Source organism: Palaemon carinicauda, chromosome 1, assembly GCF_036898095.1.
Source record: "Palaemon carinicauda isolate YSFRI2023 chromosome 1, ASM3689809v2, whole genome shotgun sequence".
NCBI classification, from domain to species: Eukaryota; Metazoa; Arthropoda; class Malacostraca; order Decapoda; family Palaemonidae; genus Palaemon; species Palaemon carinicauda.
In genome coordinates this window covers 70,281,334-70,296,367 of record NC_090725.1, presented here as the reverse complement: position 1 = coordinate 70,296,367, position 15,034 = coordinate 70,281,334, and the positions used below count along the sequence as shown (strand labels likewise).

General features: G+C 48.3%; 1 protein-coding gene, 1 long non-coding RNA gene and 1 other non-coding gene across 6 annotated transcripts in view; 1 reads left to right on the top strand and 2 right to left on the bottom strand.

Moving 5' to 3' along the window:
• The window catches only part of LOC137648848 (uncharacterized), an 82,590-nt gene that overhangs the window by 53,844 nt on the left and 13,712 nt on the right, over nt 1–15,034 (top strand). The window lies entirely within an intron of this gene.
• LOC137648870 (uncharacterized) overlaps nt 1–15,034 on the bottom strand; it is a 215,145-nt gene that overhangs the window by 193,195 nt on the left and 6,916 nt on the right. The window lies entirely within an intron of this gene.
• Nucleotides 12,152–12,270, bottom strand: LOC137659006 (5S ribosomal RNA). The gene has a single exon (XR_011047451.1). It is a non-coding gene; the product is annotated as a 5S ribosomal RNA (ribosomal RNA).

The window sequence follows — 15,034 nt, the reverse complement described above, 5'->3', positions numbered from 1 at the left end:
GGCCACGTACCAGTGGGTACCCCAAGCCATGACTACTCAGTCTCCGGCATTTAACACAGCGTTCGAAGGGCAGTCTACTACCTTTCGAGCAAGAGCTAGAGGAGCAGCCAGAGGTTCGTCTAGACGCCCCTCAAGGGGGAGGGGATTTAGGGGTGGTCGCGGTCAAGGAGGCAAGACCTCAGGGCAACAGCAGCCAAAGTGAAATGATACCGGTAGGAGGGAGACTTCAGATTTTTCGGGATCGTTGGACCTTCGATCCCTGGGCCCACAGCCTACTCAAGAATGGACTGGGTTGGAGCTGGAACAGCATTCCCCCCCCCCCCCCCCCCGTGCCCACGTTTTTTCCAACACTCCACCCCCGTTCTGGAGGAGTACATTCGAGAACTCTTGGAAAAAAGAGTAATCCGAAGGGTAAAGTCCATCAAATTCCAAGGGAGGCTGTTTTGTGTTCCCAAGAAGGACTCAGAAAAACTCAGAGTCATTCTGGACTTGTCGCCACTCAACAAGTTCATAGTGAACTGCAAGTTCAAGATGCTAACACTGCAACACATAAGGACCTTACTGCCCAAGCGGGCATTTACCGTCTCCATAGACTTGTCAGACGCCTATTGGCACATTCCAATCAATCGTCAACTCTCCCCCTACCTAGGGTTCGAGCTACATCGAAGACTCTACGCCTTCAGAGCCATGCCATTCGGGCTAAACATAGCCCCAAGGATCTTCACGAAGCTTGTGAGCGCAGCTCTCAAACAATTACGCCTAAAAGGAATCCAGGTGGTAGCCTACCTGGACGACTGGCTAGTGTGGGCAGTATCCAAGACAGAGTGTTTGCAAGCTTCCCTTCAGGTGCTCCAGTTCCTAGAACATCTAGGCTTCAAGATAAACAGAAAAAAGTCTCGGCTTTCTCCATCTCAAAAGTTCCAGAGGCTGGGAATCCACTGGGTTCTAGTGTCACACCAACTCTCCATCCCTGCGAAGAAAAGGAAGGAGATAGCAGGTTCTGTCAAGAGACTTCTGGATTCCGAGAGAATATCAAGACGCGAACAGGAGAGAGTGCTGGGTTCTCTCCAGTTTGCCTCAGTAACAGACCCAGTGCTAAGAGCACAGCTAAAGGATGCAACCGGAGTTTGGAGAAGTTATGCATCAAACGCGCGAAGAGATCTGATAAGGCCAGTACCGCCTCGTCTACGTACGCTTCTCAGGCCTTGGTCCCAAGTCAAGCAACTAAAGAAGTCGGTGCTTCTCCAGTTACCTCCCCCCTCTATGACTATTCATACAGATGCCTCGAAGGAGGGATGGGGAGGTCATTCTCATCGGAAGAAGGCCCAAGGAACCTGGTCCAATCTATTCAAGGGATTTCACATAAACTTTCTGGAAGCTATGGCAGTACTCGTTACCTTGAAGAAAGTCTCCCCTCGCCGCTCGATCCACATAAGGTTGGTACTGGACAGCGAAGTGATAGAGATGCTTGAATCGACAAGGATCGAGGTCACCGTCACTCAACCAAGTGATGTTGGCCATCTTTCGGCTAGCGGAAAAGAAGAAATGGTACCTGTCAGCAGTTCACCTTCAAGGAGTCCGCAACGTGACAGTGGACGCTCTATCCAGGTTCACACCGATAGAGTCGGAATGGTCCCTAGACGCAGAATCGTTCTCCATCTTGAGTCAAGTCCCGGAACTGCAGGGTAGTGTTCTTGGCCCATTACTTTCCATACTATATACACATGACATGTGGTTTGGCCTAGAAAATAAGCTTGTTGCATATGCAGATGATGCTACTCTCTTTGCATCAATTCCATTCCCTGAATGTAGATCTGGAGTTGGTGAATCCCTTAATAGAGATTTAGCTAAAATTAGTGCATGGTGCAAATTATGGGGTATGAAGTTGAATCCTAACAAAACTCAAAGTACAGTATGATTGTAAGTAGGTCAAGGATGGTGGCTCCTCAACATCCGGATCTCAGTATTGATAATGTTTCTTTAAATTTGTATGACTCTTTCAAAATTTTAGGTGTGATTCTCGACAGCAAATTTACTTTTGAGAAACATATAAGGTCGGTGTCTTCTTCAATTGCACAAAAAATTGGCTTATTGAGAAAGTCTTTTAAGATATTCGGTGATCAATCTATTCTGAAGAAGTGTTTTAATTCTTTTATTCTACCTTGTTTTGAGTATTGTTCTCCTGTCTGGTCTTCAGCTGCTGATTCTCATCTTAATTTGTTGGACAGAAACTTACGGTCTATTAAATTTCTTATTCCTGATCTAGATATTAATCTTTGGCACCGTCGTTCAATTAGTTCATTATGCATGTTGCATAAGATTTTTCATAACTCTGACCATCCTTTACATTCAGATCTCCCTGGACAATTCTATCTTGTTCGTAATACTAGGCAGGCAGTTAATTCTAATAGCCAGGCTTTCTCCATCATGAGGCTCAATACTACACAGTACTCTAGAAGTTTTATTCCAGCTGTTACCAAGTTGTGGAATGATCTTCCTAATCGGGTTGTTGAATCAGTAGAACTTAAAAAGTTCAAAGTTGGAGCAAATCTTTTTTGTTGACCAGGCGGACATGAGTCTTTTTATAGTTTATATATGACATATTTGTTTTTGACGTTGTTAATAGTTTATATACGACATATCTCTTTTGACATTCCTTTTTTTAGAATGATTTATTGTTAATTTGTTCTCTTCAGTTATTTATTTCCTTATTTCCTTTCCTCACTGGGCTATTTTTCCCTATTGGAGCCCCTGGGCTTATAGCATCTTGTTTTTCCAATTAGGGTTGTAGCTTGGATAGTAATAATAATAATAATAATAGACCTCTTTGCGACGAAAGACAACAAGAAGTTACCCCTTTACGTGTCCCCGTACGAGGATCCCTTAGCGGAAGCAGTGGACGCGATGTCCCTCGACTGGAACAGATGGTCCAGGATTTACCTGTTCCCTCCTCACAACCTTCTATTGAGGGTCCTCAACAAACTGAGATCTTTCAAGGGAGTAGCGGCAATAGTGGCTCACAAGTGGCCGAACAGCGTATGGTTCCCTCTGGCATTAGAACTACGGCTGAAGTGTCTACCGCTACCAGATCCAGTTTTGACCCAGCGAGTTCAGAAGACGACTGTCTGCGCTTCATCACTGAAAACCCGGAACCTGCAGCTCATGATTTTCTCTCCCTAGCAGTGAGAAAACGTTTCAGGATCTCGAAAAACAGTATAGACTTTCTAGAGGAATATAAGTGCAAATCCACCAGAAGACAATATGAGTCATCATGGAGAAAATGGGTGGCCTTTGTCAAGGCGAAGAATCCACAAAAGATATCGACAGACTTCTGCTTATCTTTCTTCATCCACCTCCATGGTCAAGGGTTAGCAGCCAACACAATATCAACGTGTAAATCTGCTTTGACAAGACCCATTTTATATGCCTTCCAGGTCGACCTCTCTAACAACATTTTTAACAAAATTCCTTAGGCCTGTGCTAGGCTCAGACCATCAGCACCTCCGAAGCCCATTTCATGGTCTCTGGATAAAGTTCTTCATTTCGCTTCGCTGATGAACAATGAGGAGTGTGCTTTAAAGGATTTGACCCAAAAAGTTATTTTCCTGTTTGCACTCGCGTCGGGGGCCAGGGTTAGTGAAATAGTAGCCCTTTCGAGAGAGGAAGGTCGTGTTCAGTTCTTGGATGGGGGAGAACTGAACCTGTTTACGGATCCTACGTTTCTCGCCAAGAATGAGTTGCCCACCAATAGGTGGGGTCCCTGGAGAATCTGCCCTCTGAAAGAAGATGCATCTCTATGTCCAGTGGAATGCCTAAAGGTCTATCTTCGTAGAACTTCAGACTTTAGGGGAGGTCAACTGTTCAGGGGAGAAACATCAAGCTCAAATTTATCGCTGAAACAACTAAGGGCGAAAATCACCTATTTTATTCGCAGAGCGGATCCAGACAGTACACCCGCAGGTCACGATCCGAGGAAAGTTGCCTCATCCTTAAATTTCTTCAATAGTATGGATTTCGAACATCTTCGCTCATACACTGGCTGGAAGTCTTCTAGAGTTTTCTTTCGTCATTATGCGAAGCAAGTGGAGCAACTGAAGAGGTCTGTGGTAGCAGTGGGTAGTGTCGTTAAACCTGCTGTTTATCTCTGCGAGGAACAGTGAAATTGATTGGGACGATTAATTCTGGGGTGGGTGTGTAGTTACGGACTGTTCTACAGACTAAGTGTTAGGGCACTGGGGTGCCCACATTGACTGTTCCATATTCAAAGGTGAACCTAGCATAAGTGCAGACATGTGTGCCAAGCGTTTCCAACGCTATTGTGACTGATTAGTAATATGACAAATTCGGAGATAATTTGTATTTTTCCTAACCATACAAACCTTAGCTATTTACACTGGGTTTACCTTTCGGCGTAGCTGAAATGGCGAGCCATTAGAATTTAACGAGTGTGTATTACCCCCGCGCTAGTTAGCAGGGGGGTAAGGGAGTGGTAGCTAGCTACCCCTCCCCCCCTCACACACCGGTGAACTGCTTCACTTCACTTAGAGGTAGGACATGCCTTGGGGGACAGGGCTGGCGGGCAAATATGTGTAAATAGCTAAGGTTTGTATGGTTAGGAAAAATACATAATTATCTCCGAATTTTTCATTTGTTCCGTAACCGAAATACAAACCACGCTATTTACATTGGGTGACTTACCCCTTAGGAAGAGTGGAAAGTCCCCAGCCATACTGGCTTTGGCTTTACCCGGGGACTCAGAATCCGAGTGAGTCGCACTCGAGAAAAGGAGTCCCTGCACCTCACAAGTTCCTTGCTCCGCAAGGAAACGTGTGGCCTACATAAGCTTGTGTGTGAAGGAAGAAGTGTGACCCGTCCTAGGCAGTTGACCTGGAGTTCCAGAAGGAACTCTGGGTTAGGACGTTCCCAATACCACCTCGTCAGGGTATGGGGGACTCGACAGTATTGACTCAATACTCGGAACACAAGGAAGCATGGTTTACCTGCAGAGGTTTGAGGTCAGCTATGCAGAGACCAGGATGCTGCTTCCCCAGTAGAGGGGACGATGAAGAAAGAAGTAAGGGCCAGATATACTTCTTTCGTCCATTCAGACTAAAACCTGATAACAATGCCCTCAACCTTCTGCTACCTGTCCAAAAAGGAGCCTGAGGTTAGACCAGCTGTTGTGTAGCCACCACAGAGCGATAGAAACGTATCGATACTCCTGTGGGTCACGTCCTGCAGGAAGCGGGCTGCGAAGGTCATTAGATGCTTCCAGACTCCAGCTTGTAGCACCTGCGTCACAGAGTAGTTCCACTCGAAGGCGAGGGACGTTGCGATGTATCCGACATCGTGCTGTAGGGCGACGTGACGGGGGAGGGTCTGGATTCAGGTTGAGATGAATGTCCTTGAGTCCGAGCTGAAGAGGTATACTGGTGACTCTCCCCTGTGTCCTTCCTGTGCTCCCAACCCGGCTGCACGTGAGGACAAACTGCAGCTGTTCTCAAAGATAACCCCTCGATTCCTTTACTGGCAAGGAGAAGGTTTGGGTCATCTGATACAGAATGGTGACTCGAAATCTTGAAGGAGTTGGACCGAAGGGCCGGGAATCCAAAATTCTGAGTCTAGCAAACAACTCAGGAGCGAACCTGAATGTTGCCTTCCCCTATTCTCTAGAAAGGGAGGAGTCGTACGAGACCAAGAAGATTGCTTACACACTGGCCGAGGCCAGAGTGAGCAGGAGCACCGTCCCCCAAGACGGAATACGATCAGAGGCCTGACGTAATGGTTCTTGAGAAGATCACTTAAGGGACTAGAGAGTCCGAACCATGCTCCATGGAGGAGGTCTCACTCCGACTGGGGGCAGGGACGTTCGCAGCTTCGCATGAGCGAAGAAAGGTCCAGCGGGAAGGAAAAAGTCTATTCCTTTCAGCCTGAAAGCCAGGGAAAGGCTAAGCGACAGGCTTCACTGCCGAGAGCGGAAAGGAGTTTCCTCCCGCTGAAAAGCAATACCTGTAACTCCGTTATTGCTGGAGAAGAGGCCTCAAGGGAAGAGGTATCTCTCCCACGACACCAACCACAGAAGACTCTCCACTTCGCCTGGTAGACCCCTGCGGATGACTATCGCAGGTGACGCGACCTCCGCTCCGCGACTGTAGCGGGTTGTCTCTTCTTGAGGAGGCGGCGTAGTGTCTCCAGGCGTGAAGCCGAAGCGATGCAACGGCTCGTGAAAGATGTTGTAGTGTGGTTGTTTGAGTAGCCTGTGCCGTGGGAGAAGCTCTCCCGGGAGTTCCGTCAGGGGAAGCAGAGGGTCCGGAAACCGTTCCGCGTATAGTCACAGTGGAGCTCTCAGGGCCATCGAAAGGTTGACAGACAACCTGGCCTTGTTGAGACCCATTCTCAACAGACAACAATGGTGGGAAGACGCAGGCGTCGATGTTGTCCCACCATTAGTATATCCGGTTGTGTTGGAAAATTTAATGTTGTTATTTTTTTATATAGAATCTTGGCAACTGTGTTGAAAATGTTCCAGGTAGTATTGTGAACATAGAAAAATATGTTGCCAGTTTTTTCATTTGGTCCCACATGACTTTCTACTACAGAAACTAAAGTCACTAAAATCGAGCAGTTCGATCAAGATTGGAAAATAGCGCCTACATTCATATAGGTTTAGATATGTTTCTGCATGACATTTTTGTAGTTTTTGGGGTATTGTGGCACTATAAAGGTAGGTATATAGTGAATAAATTGTGATTTAATGTTATTCCTGTTTAGAAATGTTGAATTAATCTTCAAATATTTGTTTCTTTACAGGAGTGAATAAAAGTGCGCCATCACTGTGAACAATATAAACAAAGATGTCCATCTCTGTAACTTCTGGAGAACCACCAACAAAAAGACCGTCAATTGACTTCAATCGATGTCTAAAATGCCAAAGGGAAAAATGGACGAACACTAAAAGCAAAGGAAAAGAGCTGGAAGCACTGACATGTCCTAAAAGCGAAAGTTATCAGAACTTCCTTGACACTATCGAGCTCCGAGCTGAATATGGGAATCAAGACTTCGTTCTATTAAATCAACGGATGCGCGGTTTATCAGCAGAAATCCTGAACGACAACCATGCTGTTTGGCACAGAACATGCTATAGTGAAGTCACACACAAGGGACACACAGAGAGACCAGAAGCGCTATGAAAAGGCACTTACAACAAGCGACCCTAGTATGTTGTCTTACAGGAAAGGTGGGGGCCGACCCACGTCATCAACTGCCACTCTTGCGTCTGACAGAGATGCAGGTGTTGATTCGACCAATAGAAAGCTCACACGATCTCACGTGAGTGCATTTAACAGAGAACTATGCTTCTACTGCCAAGAAATCAAACACACCAAAAAACACGCCAGGGCAGGATCCACACCAGAGGAGCTTCATATATGTAGAAGTGCAGACATTGGACAATCAATCAAAAAAATTGTTGATGCCAGTGACAAAGACTTGTGGAAGCTAAACATGGCCGACACTATAGCAGCTACAAGATTGGGGTGTATGACGAGTATTACATGAGATCACAAAGCAGTGACATACAGTGGATGGTGGCACGCTTCTTTAATAGACCTGGCGTCCAGGAGCTTGGCTCAGAAGTATCCCCAGGCGACAATGATGAACGCGAAGATCAACCAACAACTGACAGGTTAAACAAGAAGACAGTTTGTGCCTGTTTGGTCTGCTTACAACTCTCTCACCCACGTGCCACTAGCTACAGATGCTCCCGCAGTAATTGATCAAGCCTTTGGTCTTCCAATCATCAAAGCTCCTGCTCATGAATGGTCCACTTTAGTTACATCTCTGGAGAACTTGTATAGGTTGAATGAGCTTGTGACTGGCCCAGACAACAAACTGGTGGTAACCATGGATATAGACCTGTATAAACGAGCTCTAAAACTCCCATACCTGGATCCGCAGTACAAGGACAAATGGGTGTTATGCCCTGGCGGGTTCCACACAGTGTTGTATTCCTTGAGGTGCTTAGGCAGGACGATTGAGGGGAGCGGTATTGATGATGCATGGCAGGAAGCAGACATATACAGCAGTGTTACTGTTGCCCAGATCATCAGTGGCAACCACCATAATAGGGCTCTTCAAGCTCACCAAATAACACTCCAAGCTCTCTTTGACCTATGGTTTAGTGCATTCTTGGATGACCACCCGACAGTGTGTGATTCACTACGTTCAGCTGCACAAGAATTGACCGACGCATGCAAGGCCAATTTTGAAGTCCGTACAGCACACCAAACATTTGCAATGAAGCTGGAGTCCATGAACCTTGAAAAGCAGCTTCGTGACTATGATGACGCTCATGACCAAGATCCAATGTACAAGTGGGCGCGTATGTACATGAAACAGGTGATGGTTCTGCTGCAGTTCCAACGCGCTACACGTGAGGGTAACTGGTTTCTCTACTTGTCAGCACTAGAAAAGCTCTGTGTCTACTTCTTCGCATACAATAGATTGGATTATGCGCAGAACATACCCGAATACATAGCTCGAATGCAAGAGATACAAACCACAGATCCAATGATTTGGCAAGAGTTTGTAAATGGTGACTTCACAGTGAATACAAGCAACACTATCCCGTTCACTCGTATTGCAGTAGACCAGGCAATGGAGCATCAAAATAAATCTACCAAAGGTCAAGGAGGAATCTCTGGAATAACATCAAACCCAAAGACTTTGCTGAAGTTCTGTCTCACTGGTCCTGAGTTGGCACGCATTGCTTCTGAAAGTGAACAACTGGCAGCAGTGTCCAACAGTACTACAATACAACAACAGCACCACTGCCTCTCTCAGGCCAAAGTTCGTCGCCAGGAACAGGCAATCACACAACTGAAGAAGGTACTGTCGCCATGCAACATCTTTAGTGGATCAAAAGGAACTGAGACTGGGCCCGCCAGTGATGCAACGACAGGTCGGATGTTCAAGCTTCTGTCGAAAGAGATCATTCCCGACAACATAAAAGAAAGCATTCTGTCCACAGAGCAGATTGGCATGGATGCATACAGAAGTTTCATTGAAGATCGTCTGATTGGCAATGGAAACCTGTGGGCCAAGATGACAAAGGTTAAACTGCTGTCTTGGTCAGCAACTGCCAAGGAAATTAAACTGAAAGCCGGTTCCCAAGTGATCACACTGAAAGCAACATCATCACTGTTTGCTAGGATGCTGGTGATAGCACGATCCTCAAGGGATGACATCAACTTAGAGGAAGTGATTGGCACCCACGAGTTTGTGTACATAAACAGGTTACTGATGCAACCAGATGGAGTAATCCACCCGACCACTGACAAGAGCATGGTAATCCACCTGCTGGAGAACCTTCTGGAGCCAGATGACAATACAACCCCAGGAACCAATGCTCAGGGCACCAACGATGAAAACCAGGGTTTCTGTCTTGTAGTTGATGGCATGGCTGTATTGCATGAGTTGATGGCTGTCAAAAACTGCAAGGATTTAGGCACATCATATGTCAAGTTGATTGACTCAAAAGCTCGAGGTTATGGCCAAGTGAGGATCATCTTTGATAATTACACCATAGTATCTTCACTCAAGGAGGGCACACGGGAGAGCCGCAGAGGCAAGTCCAAGGGAATCGATTCCTACATTGTAGAAGATGCAACTTGTATCAAAGACAAAGGTACATTTCTTGCAAACAATGAGACAAAGGATTCACTCACTTTGTACCTGGCACAACAACTCATCAACCAGAGTACTACCAAGAACCTAGTAACCGTGACACGCAGCAGCATTATGACAAACTCTGAATGTCATGTATCTACAGGTGTAAGCTCCCACGAAGAAGCTGACACTCTGATGATATTACACGCTGTAGAAGTAGCAGGAACAGGATTTGAAGTCCACATATACTCACAGGACACTGATGTTCTGCTCTTGGCTCTTCGTAGGGTGCCAATGCTTGGTACGCGACCAGCAATGATCATGGGCACCGGAGAACGCCGTCGCATCATCCAGCTGAAACCCATCTATGACAAGCTTGGTTCCGACAAAGCATCAGCTTTGATCAAATGGCATGCGCTGACTGGATGTGATACAACTGGGCATATACAAGGCAAAGGAAAAAAAGGATGCTTCAAAGCTTTCCTTAATGCCAGTTCAACCGTACTTGCTGCACTGAATGGGCTTGGAGAAGGAGCCGAACCATCAGATAGTGTGGTCGAAGGGTGTGAAGAATTCTTATGCTCACTCTTCTGTCCTAAGCAACTCCATATCCCCAAGGCAAAGAATCTCAGGTGGTACCTCTTCAAAAGGCTGAGATCTGACCAAGGAGTAGACATGTTACCACCTACACATGGAGCTTGGCTCGAGCACATCCGACGCGCACATATTCAAGCAAGTGTTTGGTCACAAGACCTGGTCTTAAATCCAGTCATACCAAATCCTCTCATGCTCGGATGGCAAATGCAACATGACAAACTGATGCCACTGCTATCAAAGGAAGCACCAGCTCCAGAAGCAGTTCTTCAACTCATTCGATGCAACTGCGGATCCACTAACATCGATTCAGCCAGCAAGTGTTCGCGCAGATGCTCTTGCAGACAAAATAATCTTGTGTGCACTGAATTGTGCAACTGTACAGGAGATGACACATGCCAGAACACTAATCCTATCACAGATGGCCAGGATATTGAAGAGGACTGACGTCGTGGACATTTGTGGCTGTAACTTGAAACAGCGGATCATTAACATTTGTGTTTTTCTTTTGCAATAAGAATTACTTGTTAAGTTGCTAGAAGCAGAATCTTTTGGTGAACATTTATACCATAAGTACAAAATAGTCACACACTATTAGTCTTTATCACATATTTTCCAAAACTGGATAATTATGGCCATTTAAAATTGTTACACACTGTAAATAATTTGAAAATATGTTATTTTTGCGGAATTTTTACGATATTATTTGTTGATGCTGAAAATCAGTCTGGGACCACACAGAAAAACTGGCAACATAATTTTCCCTGTTTGATGATGTATTTAGATGATAATAAAACTTGTTGCCAAGATTCTATATGAAAATATGGTTTTTATACAATCACATATTTTCCAAAACTGGATAATTATGGCCATTTAAAATTGTTACACACTGTAAATAATTTGAAAATATGTTATTTTTGCGGAATTTTTACGATATTATTTGTTGATGCTGAAAATCAGTCTGGGACCACACAGAAAAACTGGCAACATAATTTTCCCTGTTTGATGATGTATTTAGATGATAATAAAACTTGTTGCCAAGATTCTATATGAAAATATGGTTTTTATACACAAGCCGATATACTACATCACCGGAAAGCATCTTGCCAAAGAGTCTTGGGGTCTGAGACTGGGGGGAAGAACAGCGGATGCTTGAAGTTCCAGGCTGTCGCGATCAGGTCCCCCAGGCCAGGACTTGCTGGTTACTAAAGGCCAAAGACCCCCAGGTACTCTTTATCTGCGAGGCTCTGCTCAGATAGTCGGAGAGAACATTCCTCTGCCCGGAATGAGCGAGCCAATAGTGGTATTGAGAGGACCTCGGATCATCTCAGTATCTCTACTGCAAGATGCGAAGGTATGAAAATGCGTCCCTTGCTGGCTGGAATACGCCAGTACCATGAAGTCGTCGCGCACGGAGCGATTCGGCAGGAACTGTAGGATCTGTAGAGGGGCCAGACTACGGCCCCTAAGCCTGCCTGAAAGATGGAGAGGTATCCTTCAGGTCCTGACCATAGGCCTGAACCGGAACATGCCCCCCCCCCCCTTTTCTTTGACGAGTCCGAGAACAGCATCAAAATGTGGGGAAAGGACGAGAATATCTACTCCCATCAAGAGGTTCCATAGGTCAACACCCATTGCAGGTCTAAACGTTCCGCTGGTCCCATAGGGGCCAGAAAGTCCGGTTAATCGTTGCTTTGATACCACCGGAATTTGGGCCGCCTCACAGGGAACTTATCCTGAGGCGACCGTTCGGGACTTTAGACGGGTCAATGAGGAAAAGAGACCCAGGAAACGTTCCAAGGTAGGGCTGAAAGCTCTGCTTGACCGAGAACAGGTACTGCGACTCTCCTCAGCCTTGCCACAGTCAACTGAAGGGAAGGCTCGGAGAAGGAGGCAACAGCATCTGGCGTCCCCAGGCGGTCACCCATCCAAGTACTGACCAGACCCAACGTTGCTTAACTTCGCTGATCGGACGAGAAGCGGTGTTTTCAACGTGGTAAGGCCGTTGACTCAATATCATGGCTAGATACTCCAGATGTTGAGGCAGAAGTAGAGAAGGCTCCTAGCAAATTACCATGATCCCTTACTCATGGTAAGGACCCGGAAGCTTGTCCCGGCGTTGAAGAAGGTCGAACCCGAGCCTACCGTAGTTGACCAGACCTCCAAAAGGCGAAGGAGGCGGCCATGAGGAAAGCAGGGAGAGTTCTCTGGGGAAAAACCTGCGATGCCGCGGCGGGATCGCCACACCGCATCTTAAGCAGGAACACCTGTAGTCTAGGTTGAATTCCAAGAGCTTCCTGGAAGATGGATGGAATGGAAACGAAGTATCCGTCCTTCCGATCCAGGGCCTAAGGAGTCCTGCCGCCTCGTTACCAGTCTGATCGATTCTGCTGTTCCACGCTGGACGAAGTTTGTTCGACAAACTTGATCAGAGCTGAGAGGTCGACGACGGAACTCCCATCTCAGATGCTTTCCTACGAGAAAGGATCGACTGAAGAAGCCGGGGGGTGAAGCCGTCGACGACCCTATGGAGGACCTTCTCCTAAGGCATGGATCATTCTGCCCAAACGGGCAAAACTCTTGCCGACCCCATGGCATAGAGGTTCAGTGACACTGAATTCGCTGACAGAGACAGAGAGATGGTAAGAACGAGACGCGATATCCTTGGCTGATCACGGAGATCGTGCAGGAATCGGCATCGGAAAGCTGTTATCCGGATGAGTAACCTTAGGCATCCTCCCAGCGTGAGACCTGTAAGGGGGGTTGCCAATCCTAAAGTTTGTGAACTCTGCCGCTCCCTCTAGGATTATGCCCCCCCGGGAGAGCCTCCCGTGCTACCTGTCCCTAACAGGAGGGGACTGCTATTGGACACCCTGTCTTAGCTGCCATAGCCGGTCCGATAACTTAGGCCGACGAGGCTGAAAGAAGAGGCGCTGGAGGCCGGCAGGGTCTGGAAGAAAGCGCCTTGGAGGAGTGAAAACGGAAGTCGACTTCCTCCGCTCAACCGCTGTCCATGTCTCTGTCCTTGGGCACAAACAAGCTCTTCCCAAGGATGGAAGAGTGTTTGAGCTTGTCGACATCCACGGATGAGACACCCGAGAGGAAGCCCTCGGTCACTGCATCTAGATGGTCCAACATCGAGTTTGCCCGCAAGTTCGAAACTTGGCGACGAAACGCCAAGGTGCTTGAGCCCGAGATGAGGAAAGTACCCATGATCTTCCTGGAGCTTCCTTGTACAAAACCTCGGGTCGCAACCGAGGAGGGAAAGGACCTGGTAAGCCCCTTCCGCGAGATGGAGAAGAGGAAGGACTAAACCATTCACCCCTTGCCCGATGGAGAAATCTCGAACGGAAAGCTCCCTGGCAAGACCCTTCCAGGGAATGACGAGGAAGGGCTAACCCAGGTTCTGGAAAGAAGAATGTTGCTCAGACCCCCCTGAAGATTCTTCCTGCTCTTGCATGTGCCATGCTCTGCATTTACGGGGTGAAGACCGTGTTCTGGAAATACGCTCCAGAAGACTCGCCAGGCTGGCCATGTTGCGAAACCCCGACGGGAATCGCGGTCGCAATCACCCTGACGCTCGCGCGATGGTAAATCAATGGTTTGCGTGTCGCCGAACGTGGAAGCGCCCATGCGCGGGCACGCAGGAGCGCAGACAAAAGTGAGCGAGGGAGCGCAGAAGGAGGGCGAGCGCGGTAGGAAGGGCGAGAGCTGGTGGTCGGAATCCGAAAGTTCACAGGCGAGCGATGACCCGTAGGCGAGCGATGACCCGTAGTCGAGCGATGACCCGTAGGCGAGCGATGACCCGTAGTCGAGCGATGACCCGTAGTCGAGCGATGACCCGTAGTCGAGCGATGGATACTGCAGGAATCGAGCCGGCGTTTGCGCGACGGAACACCGTCGGCTCGCGCGACGGAACACCGTCGGTCTGCGCGACGGAATACCGTTGGTTCGCGCGCGGGTGAACATTGGAGCGCATGCGCGTAGGCACGTGGCGCCCACGGCCGAGCAGGCACGTGGGCGCGCGGCCGAGCGTAGGCGGTCGGGAGACCGATGGCGCGTAGGCGGGCGATGGCGCGTTGACGAGCGATGGCGCGTCTTGGCGAGCGATGGCCCGTAGGCAAGTGAAGGCGCGTTGGCGAGTGAAGGTGCGTTGGCAAGCGATGGCGCGTCGGCAAGCGACGGCGTGTTGGCAAGCGACGGCCCGTTGGCGAGCGGTGGTGCGTTAACAAAACGCTAGCGCGCAGGCGAAGAATCGCGCGGGCGCGTAGGCGATCGCCGACGCGTAAGAGACTAGGGATGGTTAGCGCGCATCGCGCTAAACAGAAGGCGCGCAGATGCATCAGGAAGATGAGCGCTGAAGCGAGCTGTCAATCAGGCGATCCTGGACGGTCAGGAAAAACCGTTGGCGCCCATTGGTGCGTGGCAGGAGAGGGAGCGCAGATGTGCGCTGGCGATTGAAGAAAGCTGGCGCACAGAAGGACAGAAGTAAAGGTGAGCGCCGGCGAGCAGGAGGAAGATCTACGGCAAGACTCAGCTACCGGAGATCGTCCACAGCAGGCAAGCGCTAGATCGCTACAGATGGTGTCCAGGGGACCTGAAACGCGTGGAAGATCGATGGCGATCGTTGACGCGCAGGCGAACGTTGACGCGTCAGTGGTCGCTGGCGAACTGGAGATCGCTGGCGAACAGAAGGGCGACGCGTGGAATCCTGAGCGCGAATCAGGAACTAGAAGCGCAGGTGCGCTCTGACGGGCAGGAGATCTAGAGCGTT